Here is a 16,474-nt window from a genome sequence, read left to right on the forward strand (position 1 = left end):
GTCTTCTCTGACCCATATGAATCGAATCGCCCACGGTGCGGAAAGCTTCAGACTTACTGCAGTGTGTTGGATATGGGGCCATGTCCCGCGCGCGACGTGCGCCGTTTGTAAATGAGTACGTGCAAATGTTGTGTGTCACATAAAAGCGAGTGTTTGTGCGAAACAAGTGCCTCCTCTTCAATTTCTTGAGCGTTCTCTCACGCAGTTCACTAAGAGCTGGTTACACGCACATTGGCAACGAGCTTCACGAAGCCTTCTTCATAAGTTTTCACCAACGCGCCTAAACTTCACTGTGCGCCCTTGGCGCAGCTACATCGTTCGATGTGTCCTAACTACTCAGCACACCGAAGCATGAAATCCAAATACGCAACACAGCGACTAAAATAGGAGTGAATGTTCTCATCCAGCTGTCGTGAATGGCAGCAGGCAATATAACAGTGCAATGACGAACAGTGATACTTTGGTAAGCAAAACGCTGAAGAGTGCGCACTTGCGACGAACACAGAAATAAAAGTGCTCAGCCCACCGACGCTTACGCGTGCTAATAGTTCTCCTTCGATAGCTGTTGTGACGTGAAGGCCAGGCGTCGTGTCCCGCTTTTTCTTGTTAAATGAGTATGAATTTCTAAGGCAACTAATCAGGAAAACCGCGTGCCCGTACGTCAGTAGCGAAAGAGAAATGCCTATGGGGAAATAAATTTATCACACAAAATACCTTTTGCAGGAGGCGAGACACTTACCCAGTCGAATACACACATGCTTGCGGAATGTGATTCACTATGAGGGATATGAATACGTTGTACCAGCATTCTAAACAAAAACATCAAAACTCAGCGCTTTCTCAGATAGCCTTGCCGAAAGATTTTTGTGACGGTGATTTAAAGGCCCTGGGTTGGGCAGCATACGAAGTCGACACGGTGCATGGTTCGAGTCCGGAAAACACCAACTCTGCGAATGTTGTGGAGTTAGGTTTGCGAAAAGCTTTCTCTATGAGGTGACCAGAATGGGCCGCGACGTTCTCCACTGACACAGCGCACAAACACGCTGTGGCGTGGTTCGTCGACTCTACGACACCGCGCAGACGAAGCCCGGTTTATAAACCCAAGATGCAGCACAGTGCGACAATCACGAGCTTGCGGGCCATACAGGGAAACACCGCAAGACCGATCGAGTACGCTTACCAGCGGTGCAAGAATTATCGCACTAAGGGCAGAAATGGAGCGCACGGGACGAGAAGCCGCCTGTGAGAGCTACGAGTCAACCCATCGTGCATGGCGGAGAGCATCTGACGCTGCAAGCCAGCGCCAGACAGAAGCAAGCTCTGATGTAAGGTGTGGGATTGGGCTAGTTCGAATTCCATTATTAAACTGCTCAGCGCAAAAATTGGACACAGTACACATAGAAAAGAGAGCAGCGAGCCGCCGAGAGCCTGGGACCCGGTTGCTCTCGGCGCTGGTGCTCGTGTATTGTATGTGTAATGTGTTCAGTTTTTGCGCTGAGCAGTTTAATAATAAGAAGCAAGCTCAAGGGAAAGGGGGCTGTCACAGGCGGCCAATGAGGACATGCAAAACCCAGTGACGTGTGCTAGCGTGACGTGTGGCAAGCACTGTCCCGACGTGTCCGGACGCGTGTCTCCGCGCTGGAAAGGCCGACGCGTCGCTTACACCAGACAAAGAGGCCTGGCGCCGCAGCCACGATCGCCATATTGCCGTTTAATGGCGGTTTCCGGCACCCGAGCCGCGCGGCGTCTGCACACGTGCCAGCTGGGGAACGAGGCGACAAGGGGGAGGGCGTTCTCGATTCCCACAGTGTTAAGTGCTAAGCACTCGTCTTCGTGACCGCGCGAAGGGCCCTTCGTTGGATTGTTGTAGATGGTGACGAGCGCCAGAAACGAGAAGAAAGACGCCGGGCCGATTCAGCCCGAAAGGAACGTTCCAGGAAAGGTCGCAACCATGGAGTTTGCTAAAACCACCACATAGAAAACTCCCCACGGAGATTCTCCGAGGATCTGTATTATGTAAACGATACGTACCTTGTTATTGCTGGGGCTCCGTGCTTTCGGATAAATACGAAAAAAAACCCGATAAACACTCACCGATAACTTTTTTGACAATGTAGATATTTCCGATAAACTGCGATTTTAACACCCAGTGTGACCCTGTTGCAGTCTTTATCGAAGGGCACGCTCTAAGTGTTCATTGATGGATCAGCCGGTTCGGTCGATATAAACTTTACCTCACACACCAGTTCTCCCGTGCACTCTCTTATGCTGCGATTCCACTGCACCAAGTTGATGGAGCACTTGGATGACTCTTGCGAACCAAGTGTCCGGAGTGCACGCGAGTCTACATAGTGATAAACTACATCGGAATTATCTACATGAGGTCGAATTATCTACATGAGGTCAGCGCGATAGCAATTGCGACGATAAGCTTTTCGATGAAAGACCGCCCCATTTCTATCACCATTGACAAGTTGCCGGAAATCAGCAGACGTCAGGCAGTTTCGATACTTGCAATATACTATGACGACGAGCTTCCTGGACCTAGAATCCTCATGATAAACTTGCAAGTAGTTCAATAGTGTAATGGAGTATCAGTCGGCATGTTGATACAAACCGCTTCCCAGAAGGTTGGAAAGGCCTTAGCTGATGTAGCTCTGCTTTGCTCCGATTCAAAGCTTAGAATCATCAGTCCAAAAGACCACGCTTTGACCGGTGAGAGCAACCTAGCAAAGTATCTTAGCAGAACTTGTTACTTGGCTAGTTGGTACATGACATCGAGAAAAATCTAGGCGTCTAAGCACCACGCTCTTTTTTTGTGCTTCTTCATTCTGGGGGTGTCACTTGGCGTCTACGTTGTTTTCGAAGGTAGTAAAGTGTGCTTGCGTCTATTACAACATGCTTTAACCCTTTGAGGGTCGAATTTTTTCGCGAAATCCAGTCCAAAAATGTGTAATTTTTTATTGCTGAAATAAATTCTTCAGACGATTCTATTTAAGAAAAAAATTGCCTAAAATTCTTTTCGTGACCGTAAAGTGACAAAAAAAATCAGTTTTGTTGTTACGTACATATGGTTTATTCGTAGTAAAATCAAGCAGAATCCTAAAAAAAGCTTCACAGTTTTTTATGAATAAAAATTATGCATTGTATTAAACATAGCTCACAAACATACAAAAATAAGCGCACCAGAGTACGTTTCCGTTTAAAAACGCTCGTGCTCTAACACTAAAAACTTTTCAGCGTGTGATAGTCTTTGAAGCATGGCTGCCCGCGTTCGCGTTTCAGATGTCGCTCCTTGATTGTCATCGGAGTCTGAACTCGTCAAAAAATCCTCGTCTGACGAACTGAAATCCAATGAATCAGATTCTGATTCGGCAATTGGGGAATAGTCCGCATCGGAAGAATCGCTGCTCGACTCACCGGCAGCAGTGCAACCGGCGCGCGCTTCCATAACGTAAGCGAACTGCGTCAGTGAGCGCACGGAAGAAAACTATGGTTCTGCGCCCGTCCGGAAAGCAAAACGAGTGAAAAAGCTACAGTAATACTTCGACTTATCGCCAACAAGACGTTGTTAGTTTTTCCGAGACCCCAAAACGGGAAACGCAATCACGGCGGCGTCGTTTGTGTAATTTAGCGCCGCACGGAAACAGATGTAATCGCGCGCCGGGGTGCAATAAATGAGCGAGTAACAAGCGGTCACCCTTTGAGAGATTAGAAACCAAACAGCCATCAGCTTTGCGGGCGCAAGAAGAGAAAACCAGCCGAAGGACGAAACCGAAACGAGCCGGACCGCGTGCGCGCGTTCTGATGCGAGAGTACAAGCCGCCGCGCCTCTTTGGAAAGAAAAAAAAAAAGACGGAGAGACATTGGCGTATTAAAAAAAATTACACGTATTCCCGAAGCGTGGCAGCACATTCCAAGCAAGCGATATGGGAGAAGGCGCGCGTTTGAAACCAAGCCGCGCCGCGGGCGCTCTCGGTTGCGCAAGCGATAGCCGGCGCGCGGCGCGCCATTTTGCGAAGCACAAAAAAAGCAACAACGGAGAGACATCGGCGCATGAAAAAAATTCCACGTATTCCCGAAGCGTGGCAGCACATGCCAAGCAAGAGAAATCATCAAAAAAGGCGCGCACTCTAAACCAGATGCACCGCGAACGCGCTCGAATGGACAAGCGATAGGCGGCGCGCCGTTTTGAGAAGCGAAAAAAAAATACAACAGAGAAACATCGGCGCATGAAAAAAATTCCACGTATTCCCGAAGTGTGGAAGCACAGGCCAAACAAAAGAAATGATCGAAAAAGGCGCGCGTTTTAAAAAGTGAACGCTATGCCGTACATGTACGACGAAAACCTTTTGGTACCAGGAAGCTTCTGCCGTACATGTACGGCGAAAACCCTGAAGGGGTTAAAGCTGTAATAGGCACAAACGTACGTGCTTTGTACTCGAGTATTTGTGTTTGCGCGTTTAGACCTTCCAGAAAACTAAAATACGCTTCATGTGCTCTTATATTTCCGTGCTCGGATATTTAATTTAGGAGTATTGCCAATAACGCTATATGAAACTCCGAGTGCCGAAGAATTGACGATTTGCCAAAAATAAACTTCGATAAACGCCGTATTTATGCCAGAAAAATAAGCTCCGAAAAACACCCTCCGAAGTTCAAGACAAATAAACTCAGCAAAACGCGGATCCCTAGTCATGAGAGAGTTTAGATAGATGTAGAACGCATGGCTTTGTGTTTAGAGAAACTTTATTTCACGTGAGAACGCTACTAACACTTGCGTATAGTGTCTATACAACAAGGACAGTAACATATACAAATTTGTGAGCACTATATACAAGAAACATTTCCTCGGAAATGTCCAATTCCACAGCATGTTCCTAACACATCCTACTAGGGAATAACATGCACACACTTAATAGCAAACTTATTTTCACACAGTATACATGACTCCATGCACATACAAGCATGCATGTCCAACAAATGTTATGGCGCAGGCAATTTACCTAACTGCAGAGTGTTAGCATGAAGTGTATACATACAAGAAACCACGCGCATGCGGGAACATGCAAACACAAAAATAATGAATACATACACATTATATGCATTCAAAATTCACTGTCTGATGGCATGACTACAAGTACCAGGCCAGACGAAAAACCAGCCGCACACGTCCATCGACCACGCACAGACAACGGCATGACCCCTGCCGTAGAAATTCCTCTTCCCCAAGGAAGAACAATTCCCCCGACAAAAAGGACAGATGTTCCAAGTATAACTGTTCAAGAATCAGAAACAGAGCATGGCGACGGTGACTCACTTCAACAGCCTCACACCTGTTACGCCACAACTAAAAGCCCCCGCAGAAATTAGAAGGCGTGCAAAGTGACCACGCGAGCAAGGACAAGATATGATAAAACGATTAACTCGCAGGTCACGGAAAACAGTGTTAACGGATTTCCAAAATACCCTTGCAATTACACAGCGCTGCAGAATATGCTGGGTGGACTCTTGTAGCGGACAGCTAGGAAAAGTGGAAGGTGGAACCATGCCCCACCTCTCCAGACTGTCTCGTGTTGAGAGTATTCTCCATACCAGACGCCACGTGAAGTCGCGCAGATAGCCAGGCAGAAATGCTGCCGTTATCGCACTCCACGACACACAACACGAACATGCTAGATGGGTTGGAGCAACCAGAGGATGCTGCAGGGCCGCCGCTGTACCTTAAGCATCGTTTTCTATTGGCGATGACAGCTTAAGAATGAATGTAAGCTCCGCCCACTGCCTTCGCCGTCCCACCCAAGTAGAATTTGCATACATTCGATTGCAAATGCTTATTCACGTGACGTCAAGCAACTGTCGCGTATTTCAGACAACAACTTTCCCGTACTGGCACGTGTTTATGTCGCTTGTTTTCGGTCCAGAAATTTTACTTCCTGGCAAATTTTAACAAAGATTCCGGCTTCACTGCTCAGGCAAACATAACGTTTTAACAAGGCATGACGAACCTTTCATTCATAATATGCGTTGTATTGACATTACCAGCGAAAAAGTACTTATGGTAGATGAGAACATGGAGGAAGGAAAAATAAGGAGAGGCCCTGACGTCACATTTGTGAAGCCTCCACATCGCAAACACTCGCATCGCCTCCTAGCGAAGGAGCGTCGAAACATTTTGCGATTTCCTTCGAGTCGTTTGCATGCGCATGCGTGATTCGAGCATTTTTGTTTCGCCGTGCAAGCGGCGCCGCGGCGCAGTCGATTCACGTATGCTGCTTCTTGTGTGTGTTCTTTAGGAAAGCTACGCAATGCCCAGCTGTTGCGTATGGTTGCGTATACCCGGTGCAATCGCGTGCCACTGCGGAAAGTACCGGGTGTCAGTTTTCATGTATACGTACACGTTCGCTTCATGCTGATCCCTAATGCATGGTATTTGCATGCGAAGCTCTCGGATGTGCGCTCTGTTGCTTCTTACTCAATGTGTCAACACACATGAACTTTTGTTTTTGGCGTCTGACGCACCGTACATAACATGCGCCAAAGGCATAGTACGTTTTTAGAGGCTGTGTCGTTCAACGAAAGGGCAATAAACTTATGTTGTTGTTATCGGACTACGTGATGTATGTAATGTGCGGTGTGCGCTCGCTGCGTGCTTGTTGTGTTTGCGTACTGGAATTACAAACTTTACGTGCAACGATCCCGTATACATACAGCGGTGTCCTCTTTTCGACGTGAAGTTACTTCAACTATAGGTTGCGTTGCGCCGAATAGCTACTACGCTCACTCCATATACACGAACAAAGAACCGTTATCCGGCAACAGATCTGGGAAATCGGGCTACGAGAAAGGGAAGGCCTACGCCCAGCAGAACGCGTAAGTCACTGCTAGGTGAGTTCGAATACGATGCTGCAGGGGCTGAATGTTTTTTATCACGGCACGTACGGGTATTCTGTACTGTTGCACAAAAAACGCTCCACGAAGAATTTCAGCACGCAGCGCTCGGGCTGCCACGCACGAACAGCCTGGTAAACGTCTGCTTGCAAGATTTTACTGCGTGCGAACCGCACAATAAGCGCTAAGTTTGCGCCGGGGCTACATATCTGCGCAGAAGCTAATCACCGCGGAGAGCACGCCGCGGGGCGTCTGCTGTTTTATTTGCCCTATACCGGTATGTTTGCCCCATAAATCTGACGTCACTTCCCGCAATGCATTGAAATACGATAGGGCCTCTCCTTAGTATTCCTTCCTCCATGAATGAGAAGGACGCCGCAGTACTGAAGTCGGAGCTTATACTTATTCGTAGGTTGTAGCCGACTATAGTATGGAGGCAAGATCGAGCGGACATGCGCACCGCGTGGGAATGGAGCCAATCGTTCATACAAAATTAGTATCATGTTACTTTTTAGGACGCGCACCTATGCCCTGGGTTCACTCCTTACGTTTTTTCTATTTCTCAGAGCTTTAGAGCAGGCGGCAAAACTCATTAGCAGCAAGTTTGGAAAGTAACCGTTGCGTAAGTCTTTAATAAAAAATCATAGCTTTATACTGAAAACAAAAACAAATCAAGCAGTATCGCCAATTCAAATCGCCTGTGCGAGTTACATATGTGATCAGTGAGAACTACGTTTGGTTGTGACAAACATCGCCGAAGGAATCCGCCTTTTACATTTCCTGTGCTGCCCCTTGATGTTTTGGAATGGCTTCGGTCGTAAAGGAACAAAGAAGCATGAAGGAGCGCGCTAGCGTCCACAAGCCTAAAGTCCCTGGATATTTTTGGGGAAGTACCGTCTTTCTTTTAACCGAGCCGCCACGCCGAGCACCCTCCTCTCCCGCCTCCCACCTCCCCGCTTCACGGGCCGTCGCCTGGGAAACGCGCGCGTTATCTGCGTGACATAGCATTCTTGATAGGAAGTGGCGCGAGCCGGGTTATACGGCCTGCGCCCGCACGGTGGTCGTTTGGGAGAGAGAATAGATACGGTTTGGACACTTGGGAGAGGAGGGTTGGACACTTGGGAGAGGATATGGAGGAGAGTGTCGCTACTTTCTATATATCAAGGGACTTTCCACAAGCCAGCCTCTTGAAGAAATCGCAGAGTCGACACAAGTGCCCCCTCTGCGATTTCTTCAGCGTTCTCTCACGCAAATCGCTTAGAGCTAGCTACACGCACACTGAGAATGAGCTTCACGTATACTTGTTGATATGTTTCCATCAACGCGCACAAATATAGCTATGCGGCTACGACGCAGCTGCAGCCTTCGACGAGCCCTAAGCCTAACTATGCAGCACAACGAAGCACGACATATAAATACGCACACAACAAGGACTACAGGAGTGCATTTTTTTAGGGGCGCAGCTCCTTAGGGCAACGTTTAGGGCAACGGCCGTCGCGTCCACGAAGTGGACGCGACGGCCGACGCAAGAACTAGCGGCGCTGCAGTTCTATCTTGCATCATGCCTCACGCGTCCTCTGCTACAACAACCATTGTGACCTATCGTCGCTGCAGCTTTCGGCGGCCGTGACAGCCGAGATTCCGAGATTTAAACTTTTCAATAACATCGACTGTTTTAAAAAGCGATTATTTCATAAGCTAAGCTCCAGGAACATCAAAAGATAATGAAACGTGCCCTATAATAATAGTACAATCACAAACGTCTAGATGACCTCTCGCACGAATATTCCATTGCCATCAACCTGTGTTTAGCCGCCACGGTGGAACAGTCGTTGCGGTGCTCGGCTGCTGACCCGAAGGTTGCAAATCGATCACGACTACGGCGGTCACATTATTTTCTGTGGAGGCGAAAATGACACTGGCTCATATACTTAGATTTGTCATACTAAGCAAGTCGTAAAACAGAGGACCGTTGTTAATTTTCGGGCGAATTAATTCTGATTTCTTGAAAAAGGCGTACAACGCGAACTATGGTTGATCAAGGTACCTGATTTTATTCCCCGAGCTCGGTTAGGCGACTTGTAGCCAAGTTGTCTTCACGATTCTGGTGGGATTGGCGTTCAGAAGATATTTCTTGCATGTCCCCGTCCCGATTTGGAGAAGTGATGACCAGTGTTCATTTCCGAGCCGCTCGGGCAACACGCGCTAAGAGATGACATTCTTCAGCTTTGTCCCTTTCACATGTTCTATATCGAAAGAACTGCTTCTCAAGCGATCATCGTCCGCAAAGGATCACACACGGAGCACGGAGAAAGCGAGCACAGAGAAACGCACAGCGCGTCGCAAACGGCTACTTCGCGCGCGTCTGAGATCGCTACGCAGGTGCGTCGCCTCCGCGATTAGCTTCCCAACGCGCCATTGAGAGCAACGCTGCGTTGCCGTATCCGATCCCGGGGGCCACAGCAAGTGAAGCAAAATGGAGCAGCAGCGCCGTAAGTTCACGCGTCGACCGCCTGTGCCGGCACGCGAGCGGAGCTGCGATACTGAATTGTTCTAAAAAAACCACAGCATATCCACGGAGTGAATGATGATGAGTGGGCGAAGCTGCGGAGGTTCATCGGTAAACCGTGAATCTTCCGTGAATTCTGCCCAGTACATCATCACCGACGTGAGATCGGGCGCGTTTATACTAAAGGTTCGATGAGAGTTATGACGACTTGCAGCTCACTTTAATTTTACATGTACGCTGTGAATTTTCATTGTTTAGAAAACCATTGCTTTAGAAAACATCTGGCGTCTTTTCGTTTTGCTATTAGAAAACATCTGGCGTCTTTCGTTGGTTTATTTCATCAATCAACGGCGTTTTGAACAAAATTTTCATTGTTTAATCACGCACAGGAGAAATCTCACCAGGCACTACCTTGGAGGTAAACAATGGCTGCTAATGTGAATGAGAGACAGAAGAAGTCGGCATTTAGCTAACACTAACACTTCTACTTCTACTAACGTTTCCTACTAGAACATGCCAATGGCTGCTAATGGGGAATGAGAGACAGAAGAATTCGGCTTTTAGTTAACGCGCACGCTGCGAATTTTTTATTGTTCAACGACGCACAGGAGAAATCTCCCACCGGCACCACCTTGGAGGTCAAGATCTGGTACTAGCGTTAAGACTGGACGAGGGACGAACGGGTGCCGCTTTAAAGGGCCCCTCGCCAGGTTTGACAATTTTGAGCTGACGAGGGCAATGCATGCACTGCGCGTTCATGATTATGTCTGCCAAAATTTGCAATGCTACGCGCCGCGAAAAAGGGCCAAATTTCAAGCTGAACGCTGCTTGCCCTTCCTCTCGCGGCTGCGCGCCGAGAGAATGAGGAGATGACGTACATAGTGGAATGGCCCTACGTAGATGGTAGTGTTGTGACGTCGCTCCTCTACGTAGACGACTGTGCTCTGACGTCGCCAACAGTAGCACGTGACACTGCGATAATTATTTGTCACGACGTGTAGTTTGTGTGATTTGTTGTTTGAACGGATGAATAAAACTTGAGAGCAATAATAAAACACGCAAACGGAATGTCTGCGTTTTCTTTTTTCTTTTCTTCTGTCCGAGAAGTCACTGTCCGAGAATGTCACTGTCCGAGAAGTGCTTCTCGCAAACGTAGTCACGAGGCGTCAGCTGTCGGTCTTTTCTTGGTATGGCGCGAGCCCACGCTTCCAACGTCACTGGGTCACTAGGAACTTCGAAGGAAATTACCTTCTCCTTGCAGAACGCGTACCCACTGCTGCAGTTCGGCACGACACATTTCCGCCCCATCCTGCAGAAGCACTGGTCGAAATCTGCAAAGCACTCTCCTTAGTCGCGGCGTGAAGAGCGCGCGCAAACATCGAGGAGTCGGCGCCGCCGGCGCAACGCGCGCAAGAGAAACAAACCAGCAAATCGCGAAGGCAACTTTCCCTCCCAAGGCCACATACGCATGCGCGCGCACAACATGCGAGCGAGGAGCGAGGGGCGCGTGCATGCGGTGACAGACGTCGTCTGCTCAGGGGCCCCTACTAGCAATTCGTTTCAAGCGCTGTACGGCCTATAATTCTGGCAGTATCGATTTGGAACTGCAACTAAAATATCTTTCATATCTACCGATTGATGTTACAGACAGAAATCTTAGAAATTTTACAATGTACGAGGCGCTATCACGATTTTTATGCGTCGCGTCTATGGAAGAGCATGTAAAAGATGGCAACAGGCCGAAAGCGTCATCTGTCGTGCTTCGGCGTAACCGCATTCCGCCGTGACGCTATCGCGCCGCCCTCGCTCGCTGCCGCGGCTGAGAGATACTCATCCTCAAATACTTCTTTCTCCGTGCCTTAAGGCCCCATTTCTCAAACTCCTGTCAGACCGCAAAGTGAGCGAAGTGTTGAAGCCACTGTGTGCCTCTGGTATGTCAGAAAACCTCCCTAGTTTCTCTAGCTACCGGGCAGACTTTTTCGTTGATATATAACTAGAGTTGCGAGCAATGACGACCTTTAATCTATGGAGAAAAAGTCATTCATGCTTCTGCACATTCTTTAATCTAAAATATCCCAAGTGAAGGATAAAGTAATGTCGACATCGCATTCTCGAAACGATTGCTCCGAATGGATACCACACGAAAAAAATTATATAGTGCGGGCTCGAACCTGGCACTGGTAATTGTGTCTGGGAAGAATTGGGGATGGGCGTAGCATGTAGGGAAGGTTGTTTTGAGCTCCACTAACGTAAAACCTTTGGAAGGGCGAAGCATCCGGTTTGCGCCGGAGTTTCCCACAGCAAGATAACCTTTAGTGGTCAGTGAGAGACACAAGAATTATTAGATACAGAGACCCGCAGTCCGCTTTTTTTTAACGCGCCCGCTACGAATCCTTCGTGTTAACTACGCACAAGAGGAATCTCTTATCGGTACTATATTGCAGATCAAGAACAAGTGCCTATATATAGGGGTGGCCGGTGAGCGGTTGTGCAGCTCGAGCAGTCGGTCTTTTTTTTTTCAATCAAGAAACTCGTTAGCAGGCGCTGCCTGCGTCGGCGTTGTCTCTCGCGGGCGAGGGCGTGTTTTCATTCCTTGTGAGCTGGTAGTTCAGCGTTCATCGCAGCAAGGACGTTTCCAGAGTCAACGCGCGCCGTTCGCTCTCTATCGCCACACAGCGAGCGCTCAGGCCGTGGCAACCTCTCTTGCGCTCAAACAAAGGAACAGGACACGACGGTGCACACTGCGACGGCAGACAATGATGCCCGCCGGCACGCAGCGACACTAAGGTGCTTCCCACATAAAATATCAGCGGCGATTTTTCTTTGGGAATTGAACGTAGTGTTTTACCATTGTAAAATGCATTGTCGCGGAATCCTCTGGTTCTATCCAAGGAAGCCTCAGCTTGCTGTTTGAATGACATTTTTATTCCTCCTTCTGGACCTTTGTTTCTGGGAGGCATCCGCATGGCGTCTTTAGTCTGTCTTCTCTCTAGCGTTGGCCAGCTTCTGCATTGGTTCAAAGAGAAGCCCATACCGTGATCATCGAAACGCGTATTCGGCATTAAGTTTTCGCGAAGTGATTATTGTTATTGCACATACAACGCGCGGTGTCGGCCTTGCGCGTTGTCCTGCACACGGCATTTTATACCATTATTATGAAATAGTTCTACAGCGCCTTCATAGCAAGTGTGCTTTCTTTCCATTTCTATGCATGGTATGGCATGGCAAGAACTTTATTATGGTCCAGAAACATTTCTATGGCAGGCGAAATTCCATGGGCACTGCAGATGCCGTTCTGCCGTCGCCGTTGCCGTGAGGTACTGTAAAACGTCTGAGGATGATAGAATCGCCCCGCGCGAGGTGTGTTTTATGTGCCAGTGACAGTGTGCGACGAAGCCAAGATCGCGGCCCATGCGGACAGGAAATGCGCCACCCGCCCCCCTGTAGCGAGAGGCATGTGGTTGGTCACGGATGCGTCGGGCTACGTGGTTTCGGTAGAAACTGTGTACTTGTACGGGTCGGGCGCGGTCGCGAAAAACCTTTCTGTACTAGGATCAGCAGAGGGCTCATACTTTAGTACGCACCACGTTTTAATCTTTTCGTTTGTGTTGAAAAGACAGAGAGCACGAAAGTCATTTTGCCAGCTCTAGCAGCCAAATTTATTTAAGGCCAGGTGTGAATGAGTTACACCAGCGCGGATGCCAAAGGAGTTAGATATTAACCTCACCTCGTAAAACTTTTCCAAAATGTTGCTAACGCATATGTCGTTTCTCCCTTGCGGCGAAATTTGTACTTTGATTGGTATCGCCGTCATCACATATATATTGTTCATATATATTCACTTTCTCAAAGCGAGGGCACATAGCCCTACTTACTCTTCATTACCGGGAGCATAGTCTTCGGTTGTACAAGAAACAAATGCAAATTTTGTAAAAGCAAAAGGTCACATTTCTCGGCAATTGTATCGACGCTAACTGGCTACGTCCAAAAGGCGAGAACATAAAGACCGTTCGCGAAGCGCTTGAGCCCATATCGGTGAGTGAGCTGAAAACAATATTAGCTCTTGTTCTGAGGCAAGTACCTGGGCATTCTTAAGCACGTTCTTCCTTAACGTGGAAACGTAGCTGGCTCTGCTATGCGCCTTACGCTCCAAAGGTGCCCTGTGGCAGTGGAAGCCGGAACGCAAGGTAACGAGGCAATGGAAGTTGCCATATACCTGGCCCCTTTTGATCCCACCAGGCCGTTCAGGCTGGAATGTGATGCGTCACCAGTAGGAATCAGAACCGTTTTGTCCTACATCAACGACTTGCACTATCCCATTCGGTTTCGTTCGACGAAGCTCGCAAGGGCTCAGTGTAAATATTGGTAGGACATACGTTCGTCCTGGTGACGGACCACAGTTTACTTGTTTAGTGAATCCAAGGAAGGCTACAACGCCAATGGCAGTCCCCGGATTCAGCGTTGCACCTTGCTTCTCGGCAGCTACGGCTATACGTTTTAATACCGTACGGGCCACTCGTCGGCAAACTCTCTCATGAGTCGACTCGCTCACGCTCAGATCAGGCTGCGAGTCCAAGTTTGAGTGAGTCCGGATGAGTAATACTCTGGTGAGTTTGATCCGAGTCAGTGCGGTCATGGAAAATTTTAGTGCTTCTGAGTTTGAGTAAGTCTGGCTGAGGAAAATATTCGTGAGTCTGAGTCCGAGTGAGCCGTAGCCGCGAAATATATTTCTTGAGTGAGTTCCATCTTTTATTGCTAACTTACGGTCCTACCTACTCGTCTTCGCGTTACTATCAGCCTTATATCGGCTAATGTTTACACTCAAATATATTCACACATATGTCAGCACTCTAGGGTTTTTAGGCCGCCTCAATATTTATTGACCAGAGGCGTGACTTTGGGGGATGCCATGATCTACCCCGGCAATCTCTTTCACGGGAACTTCTTGATAAAAATATAGCGTGGGAGTAGCATATTTCGTGAGAACTTCCTTAGTGGATTGAAACCACTGATAACTAGTTGATGAAGGAACAAGATCAAAAAGCTTATCATAGAGCACCGATTTTACAAGAAATTCACGTTACAGAGCATTCACACAATGATCGAAGAAGCTGATTTTACGCTAAGGGACTCATCAGTTGACTCACTCAGGCTCGCTCAGGCTCATGTCAGTCCGTGAGTATGAATCTGAGGGAGTCCCGCTGAGGTATAAGTTTGTGAGCTTGAGTCCGAGTGAGCCCGGTTGAGGAATAGTTAAGTGAGTGTGAGTCCGAGTGAGGAAATTTTTAGTGAGTCTGAGTTCGAGTGAGCCCTCAGAGCAAAATATATTTCATGAGTGAGTCTGAGTCAGTTACAATTTTATTCCCATTATATGGCAAGGGCAGTGACCATTCAAATGACGACTCCCTCAGCTGGTTGCCGCTGCCATTTATAGAGCAGCGAGGGGGCCATTTCGATGAACGGGAATACGTTTTGTTTCTGCGAAGCCTGGAAGAAACGGAAACATGCGCCGGAGAAATGAAAGAAATGACCGATCGAGACACCATTATTCAACGGGGCAAACAATCGATGTCAGAGGGATGGCCGCTGTTTCAACCGCGAGACCACGAACAGTACGGGCCGCACGTCCACAGACGGATCGCGTTGAGCGAAAGTAACATTTTGGTGTACTGGGGTCATCGAATGTATTCCCCTTCGCCATTGCGGCAAGAAGACGTTGACTAAGCCTGCTACATGAAACTCATTCCGGTATAGTTTCTGAGAAGTCGTCATCCACGACGCTGTAATGGTACCCGGTACTAGGCTCGGACATCGCGCGAATGGCCGATGTTTGCGCGCAGGGTTCCGCGATGCCCCCTGCCCAGACACCTGCGAGAATGGAGCAGTCTGCATGCTGGTTTCGCGAGTTCGGTGGATGGGCACATAATCCTAGTCACTGTAGACTCGGAAACAAGATGGACCGAAGCGGTTTTTCTCGAGTGCTTGGCTCGTAACAAGATACAGCAACTGACAACAGCACCCTATCACCCAAAATTTAATGCTTATGCTCGAGGAAACACTCAAGCAAAATTCAGGAGAGGAGTTGGTAACGCTGTTGCGTAGATTTTCGTTCAGGTACCGCCGAACACGCGGAGAGGATGGCAAGTCACCGGCGGAACGTTGGCTTTGTTATCAGCTTAAGACGAAAATAGACAGCATTAAGCCCATGTAAATGTCAGCAGTTATGGTTTGACGTCCCAAGACTACTATTAAGGAGAGAGGTGGTACTAGGTGCGCCGGAAATTTGGCCACCTGGGATTCTTTAATCCAAATACACGGGTGTTCTTTGCATTTCGCCCCATCGACGTTTGGCCGCCGTGGCTAGCAATCGAACACGAGCCCTCGAGCTCAGCAGCGCTAAAACCTAAGTGCTAAGTTACCATGGCAGGAAATTGTCAGCAGATGGTTCGCCGGCAGCAGGTACGAGAAAGTTTAACGCAGGTGAACAGGTGAGGATGCGCTGTTTTGAAACAACTGGAAGGTGGATTCCAGGCTAGTGCACGACCAACAAGGTTCCAGGACGGTCACCGCGGGCGGCGCACAAAGATTTAAGGACGGCATCTAGACCAGCTGAGATGTCGAGATGAATTGGATGAATGTGCATTTGGCCAGAAAAACAAACAGCAGCCAACAAACGATACCAGGGAAAGAGTGCGCTAAAGCGCGGAAGAACCAGTAGGGGAATGAGCACCGCCACCGCTCTTGAGAAGATCAACCCGGCCACGGAAACCACGTTAATGTTATGGCTTTTAAAAGATGACGCTTCATTGGTATGTAGTCTTATGCACGCACGTCTCCCTAACGTCACATGGTTTCTGTATAAAAAAACAGACAGTCCCACCTCAACGTACAGCTGTGCGAACAGCAGAGCAGTGATTCGCCGGTGTTTTCTATGTGTCTGTGTTGTGTTCATCTGCTCTTTTCAGTTCTTTCGTGCTCTTTTCTTGCGTGTATCTGCTCTCATAGGCGTCGGAAGGGGAGTGCAAAAGGGGCACTTGCCCCTCTCAAACCACACCAGCTATGTTCCCCTCCCCC

The sequence above is a fragment of the Rhipicephalus sanguineus genome, chromosome 9, assembly GCF_013339695.2.
Source record: "Rhipicephalus sanguineus isolate Rsan-2018 chromosome 9, BIME_Rsan_1.4, whole genome shotgun sequence".
In the NCBI taxonomy this organism is placed as follows: Eukaryota; Metazoa; Arthropoda; class Arachnida; order Ixodida; family Ixodidae; genus Rhipicephalus; species Rhipicephalus sanguineus.